The sequence below is a fragment of the Phocoena phocoena genome, chromosome 9, assembly GCF_963924675.1.
Source record: "Phocoena phocoena chromosome 9, mPhoPho1.1, whole genome shotgun sequence".
Taxonomy (NCBI): domain Eukaryota; kingdom Metazoa; phylum Chordata; class Mammalia; order Artiodactyla; family Phocoenidae; genus Phocoena; species Phocoena phocoena.
In genome coordinates this window covers 50,682,407-50,703,588 of record NC_089227.1, presented here as the reverse complement: position 1 = coordinate 50,703,588, position 21,182 = coordinate 50,682,407, and the positions used below count along the sequence as shown (strand labels likewise).

The 21,182-nt window shown below is 37.2% G+C and overlaps 1 non-coding gene across 1 annotated transcript; it reads left to right on the top strand.

Annotated features, from left to right (window-relative positions):
• Positions 1-6,927: 6,927 nt before the first annotated feature.
• TRNAW-CCA (transfer RNA tryptophan (anticodon CCA)) lies at positions 6,928-7,000 on the top strand. Its single transcript has one exon. It is a non-coding gene; the product is annotated as a tRNA-Trp (tRNA).
• The last annotated feature ends 14,182 nt before the right edge of the window (positions 7,001-21,182 follow it).

The window sequence follows — 21,182 nt, the reverse complement described above, 5'->3', positions numbered from 1 at the left end:
GCTCAACATCATTAATCATTAGAGAAATGCAAATCAAAACTACAATCAGATATCATCTCACACCAGTCAGAATGGCCATCATCAAAAAATCTAGAAACAATAAATGCTGGAGAGGGTGTGGAGAAAAGGGAACACTCTTGCACTGCTGGTGGGAATGTGAATTGTTTCAGCCACTATGGAGAACAGTATGCAGGTTCCTTAAAAAACTACAAGTAGAACTACCATATGACCCAGCAATCCCACTACTGGGCATATACCCTGAGAAAACTAAAATTCAAAAAGAGTCATGTACCAAAATATTCATTGCAGCTCTATGTACAATAACCCAGAGATGGAAACAACCTAAGTGCCCATCATCGGATGAATGGATAAAGAAGATGTGGCACATATATACAATGGAATATTACTCAGCCATAAAAAGAAACGAAATTGAGCTATTTGTAATGAGGTGGATAGACCTAGAGTCTGTCATACAGAGTGAAGTAAGTCAGAAAGAAAAAGACAAATACCGTATGCTAACACATATATATGGAATTTAAGGGGAAAAAAATGTCATGAAGAACCTAGGGGTCAGACAGGAATAAAGACACAGACCTACTGGAGAACGGACTTGAGGATATGGGGAGGGGGAAGGGTGAGCTGTGACAGGGCGAGAGAGAGTCATGGACGTATACATACTAACAAACGTAAGGTAGATAGGTAGTGGGAAGCAGCCGCATGGCACAGGGATACTGGCTCGGTGCTTTGTGACCGCCTGGAGGGGTGGGATAGGGAGGGTGGGAGGGAGGGAGACGCAAGAGGGAAGAGATATGGGAACATATGTATATGTATAACTGATTCACTTTGTTATAAAGCAGAAACTAACACACCATTGTAAAGCAATTATACTCCAATAAAGATGTTAAAAATAAAAATAATTTTTATAAATTTAAAAAAACAAATTGACAAGAATTAAAGACAAAGAAAACTTGTTAAAAGCAACAATGGAAGAAAAAATATATATATTGCTAGTGATTGCAGACTGGGAATGTCATGGGTTCTATAATGACTTACAGAGTATATATTGAGACATCAAATTAAAGCAGTTATAATTTCAATTACTTAGGTAACCATCTGGGAAATGTCAGAAATCTTCAGCTGTTATAAATGTGGTTTGGTTCCCACTTGTATTTTATAGCAAGCATCTAGATCCTTCACATTTTTTATATTACCAAGTCAGAGTATAGAGAGGTACTCTTCAAAGTGTCTCCACAGATCATTTTCATTCTTACGGTGTTCAAAGCGCCAGTTCTGAGGCTTTCTCTCCAAACTGCTGAGAGACTGGCTTATTTTCAATCCAAGAATGCACGATGATAGGAGTTACATGGAACTGCCTTATCTAACATTCCTAATACATACCACAAACTATTTAGCTAAGATTTGTTGACTTGTCCCCCTGACAAGTCAACACGATTCAAAGCCCAAGTCACCAATACTGTACCAGGCCTTTGATTCAGAGCAGGACTCAACACTCCCAGGTGTAAGGTATGACCAGACCACTCTACCATATTTGATACATTCATAATTAACCTCATTTGTGGCTGCCAATCTGGAAGAGGCCAGCAGGAGCCTGGGAAGGATCTTAAGTGAACTCTTGGCCACACTCCCCATAAGTCTGCTCTTATTTAGATAGCTGTGCAGATGGACATATCACAAAATGTTCTCACGATATGAAAATATGCCAAAAGGAATAAGCAAATCCTAACTCCAGTTTAGAGTCAAAGGTAGGAATGTGGATATGATCCAGGGCAATGCAACGCTGAGCAGGCTGAGTGGAGAGACATTTAATGATTCATCTAACCAGCTGGCTTTCAGGAGGGCTCCAAATGCACTGGCCCCTGGAATATTTATTTTTGCCCCCAGCATTGCAGGCACTAAGACAAAAAGCATGGAGCAGGTAGTGGGCTAGTAAGACAGGAGGACAGTTGTAGTGTTGTTTAGGCACAACCTTATTCTGTTCCCCGGAGGTTAGAGAAATTATTTCCTTTAACTACATAAACTCATTTATTTAAATTATATCAGAGATAAGATATTGCATTCTTTTGGAGTCAAGTGCAGTTCCTTTCAACAAATCTTCATGTCAGAACTTTCTAAAGTTCTATACCAGGCCTTCAATGCTAAAATTGGGTAAAGGTCCTTTGTATGAAAATGCTTCTTAATAAATTACCTACTAATAAAAGTATTTGCCCTTTTTTCTTTTTGAGCAATTTATCACCAGTGGAAATACCAAGGAACGACTTGAGAGCTACCCCACCATAATATTCAATAGCCCATTCCAAGCCACCCCAAATAAACACACAATCCTAAGTAAACCACTGGGTTGGTTATTCAAATACTACGGGAAATTTCCCTGTTCCTCTTTCCTAACAGCCACCACAAGCATGTCCTATATGGAAATTCTAGAACCATAACATCCTCTTTCTTTTTCTTTTTCTCCTTTTTCCAGCTCCATGTTTCTTAAACTAGTTTCCTTCAAAGTCTCTGCTGTAAAGAAGTAGGCATTAGTAGAGAAAGAAAAATTTGTTTAATGGCCATATCCCAAGCCTCAGTTAACATCTTCTTTCCTTTCTCGTTTTTTCTTAGGATGTGATACAACATAACATAACATAACATATGATACAATATTTCTGTTACTATTATAATATAATGCCACATAGTGACTCTGAGGTTGTAATTAGTAGATAGGAAACAAAAATATACTTTCCAGGATGGGTCACCATGATAGGGCTAACCCTCAATCTTTCAAAGTTGAGGCTATAGTTACTGTAGTAACATACCATAGTCTGGATATGCTTCATCTGTTGTCTCCCATGGGTAGCCTTGCCAGGTACCAGTCACCCAACAGAAAGACAAGTCCCAGGCAAGAAAGGACAAAGCTCCTCTGAGTCCCTATAGCACTTTACTTGTGCTATTAATATGTCATTTTATATATTATAACAGAGTTAATTATTAATATGCCATGTCTCTCCCTAGATTATGAGCTATCTGAGGGCAAAATTCATATCATATTTATCATTATCTGATTACCTCTTCACACAAAGCTTAGCACACAGTTGTTACCAAAAAATGTGTGTTCAATGAATGAATGTCATAAATTAAGACAACCTCTTGTAGAAGGAACCTCTACACCAAATTTGATAATCATGGCAACTGGTTGTCTTTAGAAAGGAGGGTAGGTGGAATGGAGATCTGATTTAGCTGAAAAGAAAGATGAGATAACAGGAAGTCAAAAAAGAAGAAAATGGAGAAAACAAATCTAGTTTTCTTCCAAAATATCAGCTTTATGAACTATTGAAACTCATATGTGTAGGTACACACTATATGTTTAGAAGTACCCATCATGACTGTGATAAGTCTGAAAGTCCTAGCCTTCCAAGCCTTGAGCCTAGAGAAGTGGACAAAGCTACTAATTTGAGCCAACATGTGATGAACTGGAGGAATCCATAATAGTTTATCTGTCATCTTGGTTTCATATGTCAGTGGGTCCATTGAGCACAGTGAGGATCCACTGAGAGGAAATGAGAACTTAGTAGATTCCTCAAGATAAGTAGGTCTCCTGAGTGTGACGTACCTGCTCCTACTATGGCCTGTTTCTCCAGCCTCCAGCATTTGAATCCAATGAATGTCCACAAGACCAACAGTGATTTCATGACAAGAAAGAAACAAGGTGCCACCTATCACGGGAGCCACAAATTGTTAGAATCACCTCATTTAGGTGAGTGTAAAAAAAAGACCTGGACAAAGAGGTATTCCAAGAAGTGACCTTAGTCCAAGAAACAGCACCAACTAAAACAACCAGGTGTGAATTTTAAAACAGGTAGTACCCAAATAACTCATAATCTTCTTTTTATACATAAGCTCTGATTGGTGTTTTTGTTATTTGAACGTTGAATTCACCTGAAATTAGTGTGTCTTTGTTCAGACTGCTATAACAAAATACCATAGACCAGGTGGCTTAAACAATACATACTTATTTGTCACAGTTCTGGAGACTGGGAAGTCCAAGATCAAGGTGTCTGGTGAGATCCCTCTTCCTGGTTTGCAGATGGCTGCCTTCTTGCTGAATCCTCACATGGTAGAGACAGATCATCTCTCTTCTGTCTCTTCTTATAAAGGCACTAATCCCATTCATGAGAGCTCCACCCTCATGACCTAATTACTTACCAAAGCTCCATCTCTAAATGCCACCACATTGAAGAGTAGGGCTTCAACATTTGAAATGGAGTTTGAGAGGGGATGGAAAATAGACATAAACATCCAGTCCATAGCAGTGTGTGACTAAATTAAAGGATTTCCCATACTTAGTCATCAAGAGGAGAGGGCTTTAGAAAGGTCTCTTTTGAAGCCAAGGACATTAAGAACATTAAGCCTTCCTTTGGTTCCTTCCTAAGAGATCCCATTACAATTAAGAATAATTAGAAAACAATGAGAAATAATTAGAAAATGAGCTAACAGTCTGACTTTAGCCTCCTTTCTCCAGCCTCCAACATTTGGATCCCAGTGACCATTCACAAAACCAACAGAATAATAGGCAATATACCCTCTCTGAACACAATGTCTTATCATACACAGTCTCTCCTCTCCAGAATAAAACAGGAAACATATGGATCTCAATGTTTTCAATCTTTTGCTTGCCCATGTTCAATGAATTCTTAAGGGGAATTAATCTAATGAGTAGAGTTTCAAGCCATGAGCCAAATATAATCATGGTCAAGAATAACACCTATATCCCTGGCAGAGTAAAAACTTTAAATTACTAAGACAATGGTTAACAAATAAATAATTTTCTAGGAAACTCTAGAAAAGAAATGCAAAGTATATGCAAGCTTGAGCATATTTTCCTTTAACCCTTTCCCAGAAATAAATTTATGGAAAAAATAAATTTCGAGTGTTATCTAAAGTCAGAGACAACTAAACTCCAACCATGAGAATTACCATTAGTGGCAAAATCAGCCAGACAAGTTTATTTTGCATCACTTAATGCCAGCAAACAAAACATGAACACTAAAGTGTGAAAGAAAATTCTTAAGCTGATTTCAAATCACAGGCATATGTTTGGCTGGAAAAACACATTGAGGAACCAACACTTCAAAGGAAAATCCTTTAGAAATGGAATCACTGGCACTAGACCCACAGTCTGTTAAATTGTTTGACCAAAAAGACTGTTTCAAGAATCCTCAGCTCTTTACTCCTATAACCAAAGCAGGAATATTTGGAAGCAGTCCTGAAACCATAACTTCACTTGTGACACAATCCCTTTTCCATAACTCTGGCCAAACAGTCTAACTCTCTAAGGAACAAAGAATCAAGCAACCTCTTGTTCTTGATGTATCCAAGTAAAAAGGACTTCCCAAAGGTGATTAACTGTGATACAAATAGAATGCAAAACTACTTCACAGATGCACCACTACTTTTGATAGTCATAATATTATCAACTTTGAGTTGTTATTTTCTTGTAGGCTCATTTACGCCTTATCTTTCAGATTACTGTGTATTTGTGTGCGTGCGTGTGTGTGTGTGTGTGTGTGAGTACATATACCCACATATAAATAACAAAAGAACTTCAATTCAGGACTTAAAATCAATGACAATTTTTAAACCACTTGAGGGAAAGTTTGAGAAAACTTTTGTCTTTCATTTATTTTGTTCCACAAATCAAGTACACATTTAATTCTCTATGTTTATTGAATAAGCTTAGATGGAAGAAGGCATATAGTAGAGGATGAGAATAAATTCCCCATCCAGACAGTCTTAGTTGGAACATAAATTATAGTTGTGAACATAAATTATACATAGAAAAGCCATTATATACATATATGCATATTTCTGAGTGTTTACATTCCTCATAAAATGAGTATAAGAGGGGACAATTCCCATATCTCTAGGTGCCAGCAGCATTGAAAGCATTTAGTAAGAGATAAATAATTTTCAGAAGTTTTTCAAAACCAATCCTTTTCCAAGTACTTTATGTGCATTAAGTTCACCTTTCATTCAGCTACAAATTAGGAAATGTACACTACCCATATACCAAGAAAGTTCTCTGTGATGCTAAGTAGTGTGAGAGTTGGTTCTACTTCTGCCAAAAGAGTTGAAGAGCAAAGGAGAACAAGGGATTATATAAGACATTCCCAACAAAGGCTTGCTCTGATTCTCCATCTCAAGGCTGGACAATGCAAAGTGATATAAACTTCAGCTATTCTCATTACACTCCTAGGTTATCACCTTTAGGTCACCATCAGTTGCATGTCTCAGCAATTAGTTGTAAAAATGTAAACCGCTCAACTTCTGGTTTTCAGGATTCTTGAAACTAAAAAGAAACTTACTCTAGAAAGAATGAAGATAAAGACTAAGTGGCAAATGAATGAGTTATCTAGCAGATACTTTCTTCAGTTGAACAGTCATAACTTTGTCTTGTTTAGTAAACCTCAAAAGAAGATCTCACATGTCCCCTCTTCCTTGCCCTATCTCTCTCCATCACCCTACACCACCCCCGAGTTGGAATGAATCTCATCCTTCTTTATGTTCCCATAACATTTTGTTCAAATACTTAATCACATCCTGCTATAGCTATACCATAATTGCATGTATGTCTGATCTCCCCCACTGGATAGCAAATTGGTTGAGATTAGAGAATAGGTTTCATTTTACATTTTTTTTCTCTCCAGTGTGCTTTAAAATAAATGTTTGTTGGATTAAATCAAATTGAAAATAATTAAAAGTACTGCTCTTTTAATTGAATCCCTACTGCCTGTATAGGATATTTACCATGAAGTTGAAAAATGTCCACATGTGAAGTCTGTAGCAAAAATTGTGGGAGTAGCAAATGAACCGGGAGTATGACAGATTAGGAATTGCTTTTTTTTTTCTTAAGAAGGACATAATGGGACTTCCCTGGTGGTCCAGTGGTTAAGACGCCATGCTCCCAATGCAGGGGGCCTAGGTTCGATCCCTGGTCAGGGAACTAAGATCCCACATACTGCAACTAAGCCCCTGTGCCACAACTACAGAGCCCGCCCGCTCTAGAGCCTGAGTAAACTGCAACCACAGAATCCCTCGCACCGCAACAAAGACCCAGTGCAGCCAAAATTAATTAATTTAAAAAAATTTTTAAAAGGACATAGTATTATATTCAGAAGCCAAGATAAGCATCCTGTTATCCAGGCGAATGAGAATCTATTAAAACAGGATTGCATAGGGCCTTTCTGAAGTAAATGGGTACAAATACAGAGAAAGAGTTTAGAGCAGGAGTTAAGAATAAGGACTCTAAACTTAAAGGGTCTCCCAATGGCCAATTCGGGGAATATTTGAGCAACAAAATAAATAATTATAGTAACAGATATAACCCATAGAATAAAATAAGAACTGATGTCGTCTCTACTGGTATAAATAATGACAGCCCTTCCTTGCAGTAGAATTCCACTAATAACTGTAGAAGAAATGGTGGAAACAGAAAATCACCATACAGAAAACACCACCGTTAGAACTGTTTCAGGCAAGTATCGTTAATAGATGCTAAAATTCAGGGCAAGAGTATGATGAGAAGCAGGAAATTTACATTGTCTCAAAATATCATTTGACAGCAAATGAATGAGACTTCTTTAACAAATAAAACTCTACATCCAGTGAGTGGTCCTGTAATATTGTCTTGAAAGACTGTATATACTTACTCCTGTTTGGTATATTTTTTAAACTACAATTTCAAATGTAAAAGGCAAAAATGGTATATTTTCAGTGGAGAAATCTGGCAGACACCACATTAACCAAATGATCAAATTTAACATCACCAGTGATGGACAAATCAAAATTATATGCCTCTGATATGATTCACAACATCATTTCTACAGCATTTTGGCAAAAAAGGCAAAACCTGAATTTAATCATGAGGAAATATCAGACAAACCCAAATTGAAGGCCATTCAATGAAATAATCGGCCAATACTCTTAAATGGTGTCATGAGCATAAGAGACCAAAAAAAAGAAAAAATTATCAGGAACTACCTAGATTGGAAGAGACACTACAACTAAATGCTTGTGTGAGTTTGACTATGTTAGATTCCTCGTATAAGTGGTATCCTGTAGTATTTATCTTTCTGTGTCTGGCTTAATTCACTTAGCCTAATATCCTCCAGTTTCATCCATGTTTTTGCAAATGGCAGGATTTCCTTCTTTCTCATGGCTGAATAATAATTCATACATATGTACACACACACACACACACACACACACACACACACACACACCACATTCTCTTTATCTATTCATTAGTCAATAGAGTTAAGTTGCTTCCATGTCTTGGCTATTGTGAATTATGCTGCAGTGAACATGGGAACATAGATATCTCTTTGAGATATTGATTTCATTTCCTTCAGGATATATACACACAAGTGGGATTGCTGGATCAAATGGTAGTTCTATTTTTTATTTATTTATTTTTTTCGTACATGGGCCTCTCACTGTTGTGGCCTCTCCCGTTGTGGAGCACAGGCTCCGGACGCGCAGGCTCAGCAGCCGTGGCTCACGGGCCCAGCCGCTCCGTGGCATGTGGGATCTTCCCGGACCGGGCCACGAACCCGTGTCTCCTGCATCGGCAGGTGGACTCTCAACCACTGCGCCACCAGGGAAGCCCTATTTTTAATTTTTTGAGGACTCTCCATACTGTATTCCAGAGTGACTGCACCAATTTATATTCCCACCAACAGTGCACAAGGATTCCTTTTTCTCCACATCCTTGCCAACATTTGCTATCTCTTGTCTTTTTGATAAAGCCATTCTAACTAGTGCGAGGTGATATTTCATTGTGGTTTTGATTTGCATTTCCCTGATTAGTGATATCGAGCACATTTTCACCCGTAGGCCATTTGGACATCTTTGGAAAACTGTCTATTCAGTTCCTATGTCCAGTTTTTAATTGGTTTATTTGGTTTTTCGCTTAGTTGCATGAATTCCTCATAGTTTTTGGATATTAACCCCATATCAGATAGATAGTTTGCAAATACTTTTTCCCATTCAAAAGGGTACCTTTTTGTTTTGTTGACTGTTTCCTTTGCTGTGCAGAAGCATTTTAGTTTGATGTAGTCCCAACTGTCTACTTTTGTTTTTGTTGCCAATGCTTTTGGTGTCATATTCAAGAAATCATTGCCAAAACCAATGTCAAGAAACACTTTTCCCCTATGTTTTCTTTTAGGAGTTTTATGATTTCAGGTCTTATGTTTAAGTCTTTAATCCATCTTGAGTTAATGTTTGTGTATTATGTAAAATAAGGATTCAATTTCATTCTTTTGCATGTGGATATCCAGTTTTTCTAATACCATTTATTGAAGAGACTATCCTTTTTCCATTGTGTATTCTTGGCATCCTCATCTAAGATCAGTTGACATATATGCATGGGTTTATTTCTGGGCTCTCAATTCTTAATGACTTCATACTTTTCCAAAAATTCAGCCTCCCCTCAAAAGTTATTCAAAGAGATATGCTACAGATTTTAAAAAAACAATTTCCATGGCATTCCAAAAATACTTTAATAGGTGAATTGTTGAAATAAGTAGATGGTTTGCCAGGAAAAGCACTTTGAAGCAACCATATTTTAGATATATAGATTCTGAATTAAGTGTTTTAAAAATCAGATTTTAGACATATTTTATCTCTGTTATAAGCAGCAAACTATAAACCAGATGAAGAGCAGTTTCTGTCTTTTTGTACTGGCAACATACAATTGCTGTTCTTTATTTGATTTGAAGATACATACATAAAATCTACTCCTAAACATTTTCAAAGCAAGTATTTCTTTTTATGTTTCAGTACATTTAAATTAGTATTTTGTTTTTGTTTTTTGGGTTTTTTGTTTGTTTGTTTGTTTGTTTGGAGCTTTTGTTATTATTGTTTTGTCTTGTTTTGTTTTGCCTCTAAAAAGTGTGCAGTACTTCTTGGGCTCACTAGCAGGACTCCGGAATTTCACAAAACCTGAGGTGGAAATTACAATCCTGAACTAAGGACTGTAACACACAAGATTATGAAAAGTCTGGTATTATTTCAAGTCAGGATTTTCTTCCATATCCAATTTCACCCAAAGTCAAGCATTAGTCAGTCTTCACCTTTCATACAGCAGAAAGGAGATTTGATTAATATGATTTCTTTATAGAAAAATCTAAGACGATTAAGGCACAATGATATAGGGAAAGCATGCCCTTTCTCAACATGACATTCTTCAGCACTATATAGAGGTCTGAACATCTTTCTAGTCGTTAGATCGTTCACACTAGCTGCATGTGAAAGAGAAAAAAATCTATCATGGGGGAAAACTTCCATTTTTTTCACATTTTAGTTTCCACCTCACGAACGGCTCAACAAATCTGGAGGTTGGTATTGATTTCATTCTATAACTAAGCAGGAAAGTGCATCTTTCAAGCAAACATTTGCAGATCATTTCCCCTCATCCATCCCACCCCTGTTTTGGGGGTTATGTTTTGTGATGGTCTCCAAGGAAAAAATTAGAACCTTCTAGATGACTTCTGTACTCAGTGAAGCACAATGCAAAATAAATCTAATTGGGGTGATTTCCATTAATTATTTTCCATCTGTACATTCTGAAAATCCAATACTAACCAGGAGGCATGATTTTCTGCTTTTCTGATATGAGGAAATGAATTCAAGCCTGGTTAAAATATATATTTATATATATAAATTTTATATATAAACATGTATATGAATATAAAATGTCATCTCCCACTTTTACTTTATATATGTTTATGTGAATATATATATATATATATATATATATATATATGTTGAGAGAAAAAGAATAAAATTAAAATACCTTTCCCTAGACCTTCTCAACTTTCAGAATATGGGTATTATACTCCCACTGCTTTGCTCAAATGCAGACCATTTGAGAACATGATAGATGAGGGAGTAAATTACTTTCAATAGACCATTTCCAAGGTTGTTTTCTCCTTAGACTATCACATGTCAATTTGATGGATATGAATCTGAAGATTCAGTTACAATAGAAAGGGCTACAGGGTCAGAATTCACTGTGCAGCCTTCTTTGTACATCTCAGCAGCCCAGCTAAGACACTTCAGTGCTCACAACTTAAAGAACCCCTACTGTACCAGTCAGGGGCCTCTTGATCCCATGCTTCTCTTCAGAAATCTGACAAACCATGCAAGGCTACCTAAACAGACACGAAATTTACCTTAGTTCTGGGGGCGGGGTGGGGAGGAGGAAGCAGATAAACTTGGTATTTAACATCCATATGCTCAAAGGCAATTTATACTTTATATGATGACACAAACACATAACTCCTGACTTTGAAAACAAGTTTTAAAGTAGGCTTTTTACCTGTTTTAATAGTCTTTACAGCAAAGTAGAATATAATACTGTTATGTTAATTAGTCAGTTACTCCTACTACTGCTAGTTTTGACACATGAATCCTAGTATAGGTCAAATAGAAAAAAAAAACTATAATATAACTCATCCTAGAAAAAGTAATGTGCTTACTTGAATAGAAGGGACTCACTAAAACTCAGTATCTGTTCTTAAGTAAAACCTTAAGTTTTTGTTATTAATATCACAAAGAAAAGATATATAAAACCAAGAGTTAGCATATTTAATAGAGAAACAATGAGTCAAGGATACCCAATGCCCTCACAATGCTTTCCTAGTAGGTTGAACCACGTGAAACTGAAGGCCAAAAACAGTCAAATATCAACAATTTCATATGTTTCCATATAATACTTAATACTTTACTATAATACAAGTTAGATCTAGAATCTATCCACTTCTCCCTATTTCCACCACCACCCTAGTTGAAGACATCATCTTTCATCTGGAAAACTTCAACAGCCTCCTAACTGGGCTCCCTGCCTCCACCCTCTTCTAGAATTTATTTTCTCTTCTATAACTAGAGTGGTCCTTTTTTAACTTTTTATTTACTTAACACACATACATAAAAGTGCACAAATCATGAACGTACAACTTGATGGATTTTCACAAACTGAACACATTCATGCAACTAGTGCCCAGATCAATAAATAGAATATTCACATGAATGGACTCATACAATGTGTTCTTCACTGCATTTGGCTTTTTTCACTCAACACTGTACTTGGGTTGGCTTGTTGTCTCATGCTATTGTGTGTAGCAGCAAATCGTTCATTCTCCTTGCTGTAGAACATTCCATTGTATCAGTATATCACAACTTATTTATCTATTCCACTGTCGATGAACCAGAGTGACCTTTTAAAAATGTAGATAAGATCAGGTAATTTCCCTAATTAAAACTCTTTGCTTGCTTCCTATTGCATTTAAAAGATCCGTAGCCTTTACCATGGTGCTAGCCCACCTCTGCAATTCACCTTACCACACTCCCAGCTTCTCTCTCTAACCCCATGGCTCTAGCCACACAGTCCTTATTTCTATTTATTTTCTCTGTTACATACTAAGCTCTTTCCCAGCACAGAGCCTTCACACAGGCTAGTAACTTTCTGGAATGTTTTCCCTGACCACAACCATCACATCCTCTACCCACCCAAATCAAGGCCAAATTTATAGGGCTGGCTCTGACTCAGCTTATAAAGAAGTCATCTTTTCAAACATGCCTTCCTTAAACTCTTCCTTGGAATACCACCTTACTCTATTCTATACCACCCTGTTTGTTTCACTTTGACCTTTCACTTTATTTCACCTTGACTTTTCACTTTAGCTCTGAGAGGAAAATATTAAGGGTAAAATGCCTACATTATTGAGAGCAGAGAGAAATACAATTTGGTTATTTTTAAATCACAGCTCCAGTGAGGCGGTGGGGGGGGAAGGAGATTTAATATCTAGGTTACAACCAAATCTCAATTCATGAAATCAATTCAATCAATTTAATAGAAACATCATTCTAGCTGGTTATATAATCTACAGCTGTTGTTTTTTTTAATGGTTAACAATTTTTCACTTTTCAATATGTTGCTTTGGCATCATAGCCAGTTAATATCAGAATTACAGGCTCTGATGGTCCGCAACTAGAGAAATGTTGGGACCAAGGTCTTGTTATTGCAATCTCCAAATTCCTAACTAAACTTTTAAGGTGCCCTGCAACACACCTCATGGGAGTGTTCCCTGTAGGCCAAGTGGCACCAACTTCCCACAAAACCATAAACAAAGAGTTCCAAGAACAAAATCACTCCATCTGAAGAAAGGGAGGTTTTATATGGAAAGCGTTTACAATGTTTTCTACAAAGGTACAAAATGTTTCTATGAAGGAAAATGAAGCAAAATTTTGACTTAGCTTTCCAAAACTAAACTAGAATTTTCAATGAACCAACTAGAGAAAGTAAACCAGTGCATTTATGCAATTTGCAAGTCCTGGACACTTCTAATTAAGCAACGAAAAGTGGTATGTTTTTTAAAATGTAATGTATTTTTAAAGGGTAGTAGGGAAATTAAATGTGTTCAGTTGGGTTTAACTTCTTCATGAAATAAGCTTCTTATTCTGGTAAGAAATGGGTCATAGCAATAAAAGTGTGCTGTAAATTCAACTTGACAAATGAGAAAATGAATTCCTCAGGGTAAGGCCTATTAAAGGAATATTTTAATTTAATCATGCAATGAATATTTTTGAGAAGCTTCTATATATGCAAGAAACCTGCCTTATATATTTTAATGAGGTAAAACATAGTATTAGTTAATATAGTAATAGTTTATTCTATTACTAACTTCTCAGCCATAATAGAAAAAGATCAAATATAACGAAAAAAATGTTAAACCCATATATGAAGATGCCAGCTTCCAATATTTGCTTGTAAACTTCAAAATTCAACATGTTACACCCACAACTTAAAGGCATGTACAGAGCATTAGTCATTTCAGTGAACAGAAAAACAGCCTGCTTCTTTGGCATAAAATGTGATATGATGCCACCTTATGGTTGAAAATTAAAAATGATGATAAACAATCATTTTTCAGATATACCTTCTTAGATCCCTGGGGGGGGAAATGGTGTGTACTACTAAATCCTTAAAATTCACAAATCTAAATACACACAACCAATTTAATCCTGGAAAGAAAATATAAAAGGGTTACAATGGAAGTGTGCAATATCTGACACACAGGAAGACTGCATTTTGTCAAGGGGGTCTGCTCATCTGTCTGCCTATTCTAGGTATTTTCATAGCAAATGTCAGTTGGGTTCTCCTAGTTCAAATAGCTGTTCTTTACTCCCAAGTTCGAAAAACAACAAAAATATACAGTGAAACCAAGTGAAAAATTTTGGAATTAACCACTTTTAATTTACTAGATATTAGGTTAAATGATATGAAAGTCCCAGTTCTGTGGATCAAAAATGGTCAAATATTAGAAATTTCATATCATTCTTTGCATGGTAAGCTTAAGCATAAATGCAAATTTAAGGAAGTTAATAAATAAACAAATATAACTGTAATATTAGTCCAATACTAAGTGTCAGTTGCTCCCCACTGGAGAAACGGGGCTTGGTCCTTCCCATGTGCTCTTCATCAATGGCACTTCTCTGTGGCTACTGATCTTCTTGGGCCCTATGTACTTTCATATCCTCCACTGATCTATGATTCACTTCCTTGTAAGCATTGCAGACATTTCTCACTCAGTCTGCAAAAGCTCAAAGTTCCAACTTTAAAGTTGAGCATCACTATCAACCAAATTTTTCTAGTCCTAATTAATTCTGTTTTTATTTACTGTTGAACAAATCCAAGAATTTGGGGAAATGCATATCTCCTTCAATGCTTATTTAATAAAATGCTGTTTCCAAAATCCTTTGTCATTGCAACATTGCTGTAAAGCCTCAATAGTTCCTAAGAAGAAGAAGTACCTTCTGGCCTGAAAGCTACCAGAAAAGGCTCTCCTTTTATTTGAAAGTTATTTCTCCTGTTATGCTATCAAATATTCTTCTTCCTTCCCCTTTCTCCAGCAATGGTAGCTGTGGTTAAAACTCTCCAGTGGCTTTATAATAGAAATTTTCAGTGCTCAATTGTTGACTCCTTATCAGATACGTAGGTTATTCTATCTTAGCAGTAAATTTTTAGGAAATGTTATAGGAAAGTGATAGAAACAAACCCACTTGCAGACAAGGCTCTATTTAAGGGATACTCATGCATATAGAACTACTGTAAAATTCAAGAAATCAAATATAAAGTGCTAATATCAGGGGAAACTGGATAAAGATTACATGGGAACTATCTGTATTATCTCTGCAGATTTTCCATACATTTAAAATTATTCCAAAACAAAAAGTTTATTTAAAAAAAAGTGCAGGGAATCAGAATCAAAGTCACAGGTAATTTATCTTCTCTCTAACCGCTTTACCAGATTGTGGTCTCTTTTCCTCCTTTGCACATTTACTTATGTATCTCACATACACAGGATCCTTTACATCTGCTAAGAGATTGGAGCTGTCACCTTACTCCTGAGAAGAAAGGCCAGCTTGGTGGCTGCTGGTTTGAAGTTCCCTGTTCAAATGCCAATGTAGATAGAGACATGATTGCTCTGAGAGCTTAGCCAGGTCACTTCTCTCTCTGTGATTTCCTTTTGTCTTATGCCTAAAGGGACAGATAATTCTTACCTCCCACCTCTACCAGAAAAGGAAAGAAAGTTAAAATGTTTATCTGAACATATTTTTTTAAAAGTAAAAACACTTTTAAGTGCCAGTTTCATACACAATACAGAATATTAATATCTACTGGTTTTGTCAGCCTTAGATAGTAAGCACCTCAGGACAGATCCTGCTTGTTGAATCACAAGAGATACCCGAGTCCTTTCACAAATAATGATTCCAATACTTAACTCTAAGGTTTTGTTTTGTTCTATTTTTTTGCTGTACGCGGGCCTCTCACTGTTGTGGCCTCTCCCGTTGCGGAGCACAGGCTCCGGACGCGCAGGCTCAGCGGCCATGACTCACGGGCCCAGCCGCTCCGCGGCATGTGGGATCTTCCCGGACTGGGGCACGAACCCGTGTCCCCTGCATCGGCAGTTAGACTCTCAACCACTGCACCACCAGGGAAGCCCAACTCTAAGATTTTAATCCTGAAATTTAGGATTCCTATATAGTAGCTTCTGTAGTATATCAGTATTAACAATGCACCCATTCTCATGTCCTAAATATTTGTTTTACTTCTAATAGAGCACAAAGATCTCAAGACTCTGGTTTTGTAACACTGCTTACATCCTGAGAAAGGACTTGTGCCCAGAATCATATCATGCCCAGATCAAACCAGCAGCCACCAAGCTGTGCCCAGATCATTGCTACAATCATCACATAGATACCTACTCAAGAACCCACTTGGACTCTCCCATTTGGCTGCCATTTCACTCCTGCCTCTCTCTGCGTTTAACCTTTTGTCTCCTTCAGAGCAGTTAGCAGAAGCCACAGTATGAGGAATGGGGGTTCTTAGAAGCCGCTGAGGTCAAAAGGGTCCACCCTGCATGAAGAGCATTTCTCTCTTCCTGGGCAGTTTCTGCTACTGCTGGGGAAGGGCGACGGGGGAGATTTTTCTATTAATTCCAAGCTGAAATCTTCAGAGTAGGAATTTAAGTTTCACAACTAGAAGAAATGCATAACTTAATGGTTACAGGTGATGTACACAGCCTTCTGTGTTAAGAAGAGAGGCAAAGCCTAAAGATTCTTACCCCAAGTAGAGTACCACGTAAACTGTGTATGAGGAAATCTGTTGAACAAATGTAGCTGCCTACCCTCCTCTACCTTCTGACTGCAGATTTGCTTTTCTTTGGAAATGATACCTTTTCTTTCCTACAAATCCAGACAAAATATCATTGAGCCTCAAGAACTGAGAAATCCCCACTGTCACCTCCTAGAGTCCATACCAACACTTTGCATCTCCAAGGGACAAGTCACTCACCCCAGGGCAGGGGGCGCAAAGAGCAGAGAGGGCCTCCACCTTAGATGCAAGAGAAAGTCTCCGCCCACCCCTTAGTCACCTTGCTGGCTCTGCAACCTTTCCAAAAACATAGTGAGAATTATCAGTATATGGAGGGACCTGAATACAATCAGATTTTAGAGATCTGACAAAGTTCAAACATATGAAAATTTAGAGCTACACTGCCTAATACGGTAACCAGCAGCCACATATGGCTATTTAAATTTAAATTACTTTAAATTAAATAAAATTGAAAATTCTGTTCCCGAGTCACACTAGCCACTAGTGGCTATTGCGTCGGACAGCCCAAATATGAAGCATTTCCATCACTGCAGAAAGTTATATTGGACAGCACTGATATAGATGGTACAGAGAAGTACATTTGGACTCTTAAAACCCTGGTATCTCATCTTTAATTCCTTTGAGTAAACATGCACTGAGTATTTATTTCATGCAAGACATAGGAAAAAAGTGCAATGAAGCATACAAAGATGAATATGATGGTAACTGGGCACTGGGAGCTTACATTTGAGATTTAGAAATATACATATAAATAACTACCTATATTATAAGACAGAAATATGTACTATAACAGAAGAACAAGCAAATTACTGTGCTTAGACAAGCAGAGAAGGATAAAACCATTTCACACTCATCTTCAGTAGTCCCAGGATTCGAAGATAACAAGCACTGCCCTGATTTAGAAATTGCACATTTCCATGCTGTCAGCTCCATGTAAACAACATTTGAATGCATTCCATCAAAACTGACTTGAAAACTTGTCCAAAATAAAATATTCTTTGGTGAGAAGATGTAAGAAACATAAGAGGTACCACATGCTAATGGAAAGAACATAGGATTCAAAGTGAGAAGAGCTGTTTGAGAGCTAGCCCTATTTTTACAAGCTGTGTGACCTTGGGTAAGCCACTAACTTCTCTGAGCCTCAAGACCTTCATTTTCAAAGTGGGGGAAACAATTCCTACCTCATCTGTCCCATAAGCTACTACTGTAAGAATAACCATGATAATAGAAACACCTCAGAAACAGTAGAATGTTGTATTATCATTGAAAAGTGACATGAAACTTTGGAGGACATATAAATCCATTGCTGGCAAGTAACTTTGGACTGCATGTGGAGGGTTCAAATTCTGCACAAGGAATAATACCAAATTCTGAATCTGTAAATCTTTATCTAGATTTAAAAGCAAAAATACATACTCCCCGTCATCACACCTGTCTCTTCTAATGGGGTCATGGCCATGGAAAATTCACTGCATCTTAATCCCAGAGGACAATTTGCCTCATGCCAGCATGAAGGAGGCCATGGCACTGATGGTGAACTTACCTTGAATGATGAATCAAAATTTTCCTGAGTAGGACAAATCAACAAATGAATGGGAGAGGTTTGTTTGTTATGGAGAATAGAATGGTGATCAGTGGGATCATTGCTACAATGTACATATGGAAGAAAATGAGGTCTTGGAACAATTGCTAGATATGTGCTCTGTTGATTTCATGAGGAATTTTAATAAGAATTTCACACTTTGTAACCACAAGCCTTTGAGTCTGTTGATGAAAATGCTAAATGCTTCTGTAAACGTAAAATGACACCAATTTTACTTTCCTGCAACTCCTGGCAATAGCATGGGATGATTTCTTTTTCAGCAGAGTGTGTGACTACATTGGGTTTTTTACCAGATGTGTAGGGAATGGTTTCAATTACCTGGTGCCATGCCTTAATTTTTGAGCACCCCCTCGAACCTATTGGGTTTGGCAACTCCAGTAAAAGGGTGGAACCATGGAGGGGGGCTTCCAGCCATCCAAGCTATGGTTTCACCATGCTCACCATGTAGCTGGCACAGACTCACATACAATAGAATAGAAGTGCTTATACTGGGATGCAAGGCCCTGAATAGCATAAATTTTCAACAAGGAGGCCTAAGGTTAAAATAATAAACTTCAAATGATGTATGCCACATGTGACATTTTGGCTCCAGACGTAACAACCCAAACCAAGGTCTTTTGCTTGACAATTCCAAAACAATATTACTCTCCTAGGTTTCTGATTTTGATTTTGCCTCAATTGCTCACAGATTACACTTTGGCAAACTTGGAGACAACATAGTACTGTTTAAAATGCATATGCCGGGAAGCCTGCAAGATGATCTGCACTAAATCATCCCTGAATTCTTCGTTCCTGTGGTCACTTAACCATTTCCACAAATATGGCATGGACTTTTTCTTCTGGAGGAAAATTTGAAATAATCGCTCTAAGTAAGTAGTACAGTGAACTCTCCCCCTCCCCAAATAAAACTATAGACATTTGTTCTAATATAATTGGCCATTTATCCCGGATCTCAGCAATTTATAGCTCAACTGTCTGAAACTGAAATCACAACATTTTAATAGCAAATTATAGACTTATCAGTCACAGAAAAGTCCGGAAGTGGGCTCCAAAAAGGCCAAACTTTGGTATGCATTTCACAACCTAGTTGAAAGGTCCAATAGTCTTTGCATTTCTTCATTCTGAAGTTATATTTTTAAATTTTGAAGATTTTTTTTTTTAATTTTGAAGATTTTGAAGCACATATTTTATCTTGAAATGCTTCAGCCTTAATGTCCTCAAGTTCAGGAGTATAAAACAATCATGGAAATAACCATTATTTAGTTTTCTCTTCTATCACCTTATCTTTCTGAGGAAGGTAAGCTATTGATAACCTTCCCTTGTTACATTATAATGAGGCTAGTATGAGACCCAAGACCACAAAAGCGATTAGTAATGAAAACAATGGTGAGTATTTAGGGACTTGAAGGTGACCTTGTCTGAAAATACAGTGATGGATTTTTCCATACTTTAGTTGAACTACATAAGCATAGGTAAATTCGTAATAAAAGTACTATATAATACAATAGTAAAATATTAAAAGAGCAATGAGAAATTCAACCACACTGTTTCTAAATCACAGAGTAAATGCATGCTAGGTGGCTAAATGTGTTTTTTTTTTTTTTCTTTAAAGCTCTTCAGAAAAACTACTTAAAGGCAAACTAATATATCAGTGGGGCACAGACAGAAGTGGAAAAATGCAAATCAAACGTAATCCAAGTATATACAGATAAAAGCTAAAGGAAGCAATGCACTCTGGGAGAAAAGCCAAAGGGAGTCAAATGACCATAAAATTTCAGAGCTGGAGAAACCTGGGAGCTTACCTATTCTACCCCAGTATTTTACAAATGAGGAAAATAAGGCTCAGAAAAGGAATTAGCCTAAACTGAGGACAGGGATAGCATCACAGTTAAGTCCTCTCCTCCTATTCAGCCAGTGCTCATTTTACTAGACACTAGGCTTTAGTCCCATTTCTGGCCAGGACACTTAATTGTCCGTGGGTGACAATGGACAAATCACAAAATCCTTCCATACTTCTGATTTCTCCTCTGTAAAAGCAGGATAATATCAACTACTCCATCGTCTTTATTAGATGATTGTACAATATTATTATATAGACAATTAGCATAATAAAGTTACATGCTCAAAAGAATGAAAAGACAAACATCAAAGTAGTTTGTTTTTTAAAGATTATTTGAAGTTACAAATGGACAGGAAATTCTCAAAGTTCAAGGCCCTAAAGAAGGCTAGAGTCAGTATATCCACCGACCAGTCATAAAACAAAGATGTTTTATCTTCTTTCAAATGCTTTTCCAAAGTTATCCAAGTCAAAATGATCATGGAGGAGAAAAGAAAATCATGATATCTGAATTAATAGGCATTAGACACTTGAAATATGGAACTGCAATAAATGAGCAAATTTAAATTTAGGAATTTTCCTTTTGTGTTCTCCTCATAGTTATTCATGATACAGGTAAAACTATTTGCAAGCAAAGATAAACATTCTACACTGATGCCAGCAAATATTCTTTGTAGCAAAAACTTACTAATGAACATCTTCTCTCCAGTGGGTCCCTACTACCTACCAAGAAGAAAAACAAACTAATTACTTTTCTTGGATTTTTTTCAATTTTTATATTATCTCGTATATTAAGCAAAAAGATGACTGAGGGGCTTCCCTGGTGGCGCAGTGGTTGAGAGTCCGCCTGCCGATGCAGGGGACATGGGTTCCTGCCCCGGTCCAGGAAGATCCCACATGCCGCGGAGCAGCTGGGCCCGTGAGCCATGGCCGCTGAGCCTGCGCGTCCGGAGCCTGTGCTCCGCAACGGGAGAGGCCACAACAGTGAGAGGCCCACATACCACAAA